Source organism: Lycium barbarum, chromosome 11 (assembly GCF_019175385.1).
Source record: "Lycium barbarum isolate Lr01 chromosome 11, ASM1917538v2, whole genome shotgun sequence".
Taxonomy (NCBI): Eukaryota; Viridiplantae; Streptophyta; class Magnoliopsida; order Solanales; family Solanaceae; genus Lycium; species Lycium barbarum.
Window position 1 is genome coordinate 5,718,051 of NC_083347.1, and position 8,775 is coordinate 5,726,825.

Here is an 8,775-nt window from a genome sequence, read left to right on the forward strand (position 1 = left end):
CAAGGTTTCAATCCATTTAGACCTTCCTCACAACCTTGGAGCCAACAGGCTTTGGACAACCTCCTTTTCCAAGTTCCTCAGACTAGTACCTCATCTCGACCTCCAGCTAATTTTCCCTGTGATGGAAGGAGGCTCAGTTTTAATGATGCATATGCACCTACGCCAGATGTTCAGGACTTAGAGGCACAGGTTCGTTTTGAATTTAAATTTATATATATATAATTTAAGTGTCGCATTAAAAAGTAACTTTTATTTTTGTATGATATTTATAGGGTGCGGAAGGGATGCATGAGGGGGTTCCTCCGCGCAGATCTCGTACGGATCGCCGGCCAACACAATGTGGCACTGGTGGGAGGAAAAGATGCACACGTAGGGATGCATGAGGAGCTTTAACAACTTATTTTGAAAATTTATTGTGTATCTATGACTATATATGACTTATTATAGCGACATATATTCCGTCAATATGAATTATGGTGTATTTCTGACTAATTAGACTTCTATATGAATTGTTTTTTTAATAAATACGAAAATTGCATGTGGGGTTTAGACCTTTCTGCACCATGTATTTTTGTATAAATAGTCTTCCATAGTACCTTATTCATCTTACCACGCTAAAACAAACTCTTTCAAAATGTCATCGTGGAATCCATTCTTCTGGCAACGCTGCCCAATGACATATCACCAGGTGACATTTTTGAGTCAATGGGTAGGAAATGGGTTTTGGAACGTGAATTTGAGTACTCGCTTAATCTGAGCGAGCGCTACAATAGACAATACATTAGCAAAATGAGGAGAGAATGGAACTATCGTCTGGATGAAGCTCATAATATTGAGATCGATTTAAGAAGTCGTGGCCTGCACCGTCCAAAACGCCGTGCAGTAGGCATGCCGCTCACATCACCCCAAGAACTGAATGTTGCATTGAACCGCATTCGCGAAGAAAATAATAGGATACGTTTGCGATGGTTGCGTTTGGAGGGACATAGATTGGGGTTAATAGTTACCCTTGATTGGAACTCAGACTGCGAAATGTCTGATGAAGATGATTTTCCATAAGCATTTTCTATTGTTATGTTGGCTAGTTAAGTATTGTATTTGTACCTTTTCAGTTTTCAATGTTATTTCAATTTGTATTTTATGCGAAATGCTATCGTATTCATCTTCATCTTCCTCTCCATCTCATCCATCTTCATTATCGAGTGAGCGATTTCCTCTCCTTTATGTTTATTTTTTAAACCGTCTGCTGAAAAAAGGTTTTTTAGACATTAATGAAGTTAGTTCGATTGAGATATAGATAATCGAATACGATGAATATTGGTTGAAAGTTTATATTTTTTTGGTTGAAATAGTCCGATTATTTATAAATTGGATGAATGCAATTGTAAGAAAATGTTAGCTCTTTCAACAGCCAAGACCAAGGAATCCGTGTAAAAAAAATTGGGATTTGACTTCTCCATGCTAAAAAAATTGTCCCTGCATTTCGCAAAGTATGCAACGAAATATAAAAGATATATAACAACAATGATTCTTAAAGTATGCAACAATGGAAAAGATAAGTGTAGCTTCTGCCAAGATTCTAAATGAATTGAAAGCTACTAACTAGCTTCCTTTTTAGCTTCCTCTTAACGTATGCAATAATGCTAAGAAAATTAAATAAGTGTACAATGCTTCTCCCAAGATTCTAAATGAATTGAAAGCTATTAACTAGCTTCCTTTTTAGCTTCCTCTTAACGTATGCAATAATGCTGAGAAAATTTAAAAAGTGTACAATGCTTATGCCAAGATTCTAAATGAATTGAAAGCTACTAACTAGCTTCCTTTTTAGCTTCCTCTTAACGTATGCTATAATGCTTGGACAAAATTAAATAAGTGTACAATGCTTCTGCCAAGATTCTAAATGAATTGAAAGCTACTAACTAGCTTCCTTTTTAGCTTCCTAATGCTTGGACAAAATTAAATAAGTGTACAATGCTTCTGCCAAGATTTTAAGGGGGGGTGGGGGGGGGGGGGGGGGGGTGGGGGGGGGGGGGGTTCGTTATATACCTGCAAAATGTAACAAAACATCGTTGGTATATAAAAGAAAAAAAAATATTTTCCTATTTCGTTTTTATATAAATGAAATACGAAAAAAAATATATATATTCAACATATTTCATTGTTATATGAATGAAATATATATATATATATATATATATATATATTCATTCCTATTTCTTCCTATTTCATTTTTTTATTCACGAAATACAAAAAAAAAAAAAAAAAAAACCTGTTTCGTTCATTAGATTACAAAATGCAAAAAAAAAAAAAAAAACAAATAAGTTTCCTTCATTAATACACGAAATACAAAAAAAAAAAAAAAAAAAAAAACCTATTTTGTTCATTAATACACGAAATGCAAATATATATATATATATATATATATATATATATATATATATATATATATATATATATATATATTCTAATTTCCTTTTTATATGAACGAAATAAAAAAAATTTATCCTATTTCGTTTTTTAATACACGAAATGCAAAAAAAAAATTATAATTTCCTATTATTTTTTTATTCAACAAATACAAAAAAAATTAAGTTAATTAATATTCACGAAATTAAAAAAAAGAGGCTATTTCGTGAATTGTGTCACGAAATGCAAAAAAAAAAAAAAACAAAAACAAAAAAGCCTATTTCATGAATTGATACACGAAATGCCAAAAAAAAAAGGGGGCCATTTCGTGAATCATGCAATGAAATGCCAAAAAAAAAAATTGTTTCTTTCATTTATTTCATGAATTGCAAAAAAAAAAAAAAAAAAAAACCTATTTCGTGATTTGTGTCACGAAATGCAAAAAACAAAAAAAATACAAATTACTTTTTTTTTTATTCAGGAAATAAAAAATAAAAAAAAAAGAAGGGATTTCGTGAATTGATACACGAAATGCCAAAAAAAAAAAAAAACAGTTTCGTTCTTTAATTTGAAGAATTGCAAAAAAAAAAAAAAAAAAAAAAAGGGCCATTTCGTGAATCATGCAACGAAATGCCAAAAAAAAATTGTTTCTTTCATTTATTTCATGAATTGCAAAAAAAAAAAAAAAAAAAAAACCTATTTCGTGATTTGTGTCACGAAATGCAAAAAAAAAATAAAAATACAAATTACTTTCTTTTTTATTCAGGAAATAAAAAAAAAATCATTTCGTGAATTGCTACACGAAATGCAAAAAAAAAAAAAAAAAAAAATAGTTTCGTTCTTTAATTTGAAGAATTGCAAAAAAAAAAAAAAAAAAAAAAGGGCCATTTCGTGAATCATGCAACGAAATGCCTAAAAAAAAATAAAAAAAAATTCTTTCATTTATTTCATGAATTGCAAAAAAAAAAAAAAAACCTATTTCGTGATTTGTGTCACAAAATGCAAAAAAATAAAAATAAATAAATACAAATTACTTTCTTTTTTATTCAGGAAATAAAAAATATAAAAAAAGAAGGCATTTCGTGAATTGATACACGAAATGCAAAGAAAAAAAAATAATAAATCAATTTCTTCATTTAATTCACGAAATAAAAAAAATCGCCTATTTCGTGGATTGTATCACGAACTGCCCATTTGGGTCTATAAAAAAAAAAGCATACCATTTTTGTTCAATGTATGCAAAAAAAACCCATTTTGGCTCCGAGCTCGTTTTCTTTTGCTCCCGTTTGAGGTATATTACTCTTTCCTCTTTTAATACATCTGGGCCTATGTTTAAAATTTTATTTGTCTAATTATTTGAGATTGAGATCTCCACATAGCTACAGGAAAAATGATAAACTACAAAAGCTTTCTTGGTATGACTGGGAATATGGTAAGTCATGTCTCTAACTTTTTTCCAATTCTTAAATAAGACTATAGTAATAAATCTGAAGGCCCGTATGAATGATGTTACCAATACCAATTGCCTATCATATTTTTATACTGTGAGTGAGTATTATACAACCAAATGGATTGTGCGTCGAAGATGTCGAGACTAAAAGTGGATAGCAAGAATTGAGGAGATTCCAGTAAGTATATGCTATTGACATGTCGTTCTTGATATTTTTATTATGGCTTGCGCATTTCACAACTTTCATTGTGAATTTGCTTACTTAACATGAGAGACGAAAAATATTGAATCTCAAATGGTCTTGTGTATATGAGAAATTAAATATGAAACTGTCTCTGTCTAGTACCTAATTAAATAATTGATGAAATTTGAAGTCATTTTTAAAAACGGTATGGCCGTATACTTGATGATTTTAATGGAGTTAGATCTAGTTAAGGATATTTTGGTGGTTGCAGGTGAACAGTCAACGATTGAATCATTGCGGTTGACTCGAAATTTTATTTCCCATGAACAGTCTACTGCCTTATAATGCTAGAAGTTTTTGTTGATAATATTTTGTCATTTTTAATTTACTTATGCATTTTAATCAAAAATTGATAATAATTCTTAAAGGTTCGAGTCCTATTTGCCATTGGTTGAGGGTAATATGATGGATTCAAGTCCCATTGCACCAAGAGAGAAAGACATCGGGTTTGAGTCCCGGTGCGCTATGATGATAATATAAGATTTTGGGTTCAAGCCCCATCGATTTATGGCAAATACACCTTTATATGGATAAGATGTTGGGTTTGAGTTCCGATGCATTATATTGATGCATGTGCATTTGATTAAAATTGTGAAGCCCTTCCCACTTGATATGCTCCATTCCGTGAGGGGAATGTGGTAGCAGTGCATAATAAGTCTAAATGAAAACAAGTGGTAAAACGAATGAACATGGGCGCGGCAGAGGACAAAATAATGTTAATCATTATTGTGGTAATTATAAAAGAAAGAATACTATGTGTTCTCCAAATGGTCCTTCAAAAGGTGAAGGTAATATTTGTCATCCGTATGGTATAAAAGGTCATTGCACACGCGGTTGTCGTCCGACCTAATTTGATAAAATTTTGAATCCTCTATCAAAAGAAAGAAATACAATTTCAAAGTGATGTTGAGGTGGGTCTATGGATATGATAAAGATAATGGGCTTATAATGAAAATTATGAAGCACGTATATATGATTATAGTCCATTCCTTGAAGAGAATGTGACTTGTGATAAGCATCATAAATGCTTGCCCATTTTTAAAGTAATACTTGTAAAATTATGGATAAATACCACAACTCACCTCTACGGGAGGTTTGAGAGGACGTGCTCATGTATTATGGGATAAATACCACAACTTACCTCTACGGAAAAATTTATTTTGGTATAAATGGTCATTGGTCACGTACTTTTAGTACATCACAAATATTGTGGTATGTCTTATCATGAAATACCAAAGGGTAAAAGTAAGAAATAAGTCTTGCTTATAAAAGTTTTGACCATGACCATAATGACAATTACTCCATAAAAGGAGATGTTCATCATACATATGGATTATGACATATGTGGTAGTACATAATTAATTGGGAGTTTTGGAAAAATTAGTTTGTTACTACCCGGAGGAATGAAATTGTTCATAATATTGGTGTTGTAGTAAGTCTCAAAAGGAACTTTTTAAGTTTCAAAGGCATTGGTCAAATATGAATTATATTGAGACTATAAATTATGGGAAGATTTAATATCTTCATATTACTAGTTTACTACAACTATAGCGGGTAAATAAAATGTATGTGTAATGTTGCCCTTTTTTCCTCCGAATTTGTACTACATAAACACAAGCATGATGGAATCACATGCTACGGAAATTGGCACGACAGGTTGGCCATCCGGTTCAAATATGATGCGAAAATAATTAAGAATTCATGTGGTTATATATTAAAGAAATAAAATATTCTTCAAGAATTCTCTTGTGATGCTTGTTCTCATGATGACAAATTGGTTAATTTACCAGCTAAGGTTGGGATTGTATCCTATAATTTTGGAATGTATAAAAGGTGATGTATATATATGGGCCCAATCACCTGCCATGTGGACCGATTTAATATTATATGATTTTAATAGATGCATCTATGTTATGGTCACATGTGCATTTGGTATCAACTTGCAACTTGGTTTTTGCAAGGCTGTTTGCTCAAATTTTTAGATTAAGAGCACCATTCCAAATTATGAAATGACGTTGATAATGCTGTTTTATATCCAAGTTGGTTTAACAGAAATTGTATGCCTCAATTATAGCTAAACAATTGGTTATGAAAAGAAACTCCCAAAATGAAATTTGGGATGAGGTATGTTATATGTAGCAGCACTTGTACTCATCAAGCCAACAAGTTATAATAAGTTCTCCTATCATAATTGGTTTAGGGTCAGGAACCAAATAATTCCCATCTAAAAATTTGAATGTGCTGTATATGATTTAATTGCTCCACCACAACGCACAAAGATGGGTCCCAAAGAGGGTTGGGAGGTAAATGTTATATTTCCTAACATTAGAGGGAGAGATGATAGCAGCTGGAAAATAAGGCATATGTAATGAATTATCACTGGTATGATTCTCGTTAAAAAGATAATTCAAGTTAACTGTCAGATGCATTTTCTGACCCAAAAGTGAATATTATATTTCAGCCGTAAATGCTCCAATTCCAATTAGAATTAATGTCCTTGAAGAACAGAGTCTATGACGATAGACCGATCGGGTCCAAATATAAACTTCTTGAAGAAGGAGAGGAGCAAATGATCAAGATGGTCATATAATGAGGCAAGTATTTTAAAGAGCACCACGACATAACCTTCATAAAACCTTGGGAAAGGTTCAAGTACCTGAAATTGATAAAAAATGAAGAGATCTCGATAAGTTATGTCGCATTGGAACCGATATCAAATGACTGTCGACGGTATCTTTGAAATAATGTAGCGCTCAACATTATAATGGCGATGAGGATCTTGAATTCAAATCTGTCAAAGAATGTGGACAGATATAATGATTGGCCAAATAAAATACACAGTTCAAGTATATTTGTTTCACTTGGAAAAGTGATGTTTTGGACCTATAGTCCAAGGACCTCAAGGTACAATGTCAGTGGGGCTACAAATGGGTTCTTGTACGAAAAGTAAAATGAGAAATAAAAATCGTAAATATAAAGTACGGCTTGTGTCTTGTGGCATAAAGGTTTTTCGCAAAAGTCCTGACATTATTGTATGGAGATGTATGTATTCTTCTGTGGTGGATGCAATGGGGTTTCTTATCATTCTGGCAATACATGAAAATTTTGAATGTGTATAATTAATTGTTGTCAAACGAAAGAAAATCCGTAGGGATTTAAATTGTTCTGAAGCATAAAAGGTTTACGAAAATAAAGCTTCAGCAAATCTTTATATTGTGCGATTCCATTGGGTACCCCGATGGTTGTGATGTCGTTAGATATAATAAATATAATTTAGACCTCATGAAATTGATGGGCATATTCGATCATGAACGATTATATAGATTATTGATATAGATTTGTTTATCCTAATAAATATTGTCAAGGTTTTGTTGGTTGTGTAAAATGCAGAGCATTATTTTTATTGATACATGAAGTTTGATCTTCAAACAAGTTACCGATTTGCATGTGAGGAGGATACTATCACACTATGACGTTCTCTATGACAATCAATTATTGATACTTATTCAAGTCCTGCCAAGGTGATAGCTACTTACAAAGCAAGTAAGGAATGCGTGTCTGGCTGAGATCAATAATTCCACATATGTTGCAATAGTATGATGTTTATTGGAAATGAAGATTTCAACAATATTGTACGAATCTTGCATAGCTCAATTGAAAGAAGGATATAACAAAAGGAGACAGAATACAACACATTTCGTCAATGTTCTTTTTCAGACATGATCTTCAACAGAAAGGTGAAATAGATGTTCAACAAATATGTTTGATTGATAATTTGATGGATGTGTTCATTAAAGTATTACCAACCTCAACAATTGAGAAGTTAGTAAACAAGATTTGGAGGTGTCGTCTCCAAGAATTAAGTGATATTTTAATCAGGGGGAGTATAATAAGCGTTGTACTCTTTTTCCCTTAGTTGAGGTTTTGTCCCACTGAGTTTTCCTTGCAAGGTTTTTAATGAGGCAGCAAGCAATGCGTATTACAAGATATGTGTACTCTTTTTCCTTCACTGGGATTTTTCCCACTGGGTTTTTCCTAGTAAGGTTTTAACGAGGCACATTATCTATATGGACATCCAAAGGGGAGTGTTATGAAATATTAGAATAATATGGTGGATGTCCAACTCCTAAAGAATTAACTCCCACTACTCTTCTCCATGATGTATAGTTAATCCTCCATTACTTCCTCATCATTATGTGGTTATTACTCCCACACCTCATGATCTCCCCCATAACTATCCCATGATGTCAATTCGTTAATGTCATCTTTAAGACATCTTTTGTAACTCTACCTCTATGTAATATTATAAATAAAGGTATGTGATGTGATATGAATACACACTTGAACACATTTGGATGAATAAGAAATCTCTCCTCTCTTGTCTTTCTACTTCTATTGTTTACATCCGTTACTATTGTTACTCTTTTAGCTTAATTTTACAACAAATATTAAAGTTTTCACCTCCAGTTCTTCAAATTATACTACAGCCTTCAGCCCCTCACATCTTGGAAAATGTAACAACTAGTCAACCTCTCATACCATGAAGAAGCTGTGTGTGAGAACTGAGAACAAAGTTCCGCGTGGAAAGTACCGATACGAGGCTGCCGCTTGCTGACGATGTCCTTACCCGAATTTGCGCAAGTGTGTTGGAATATCCTTCAAGGGCACTGGTCTT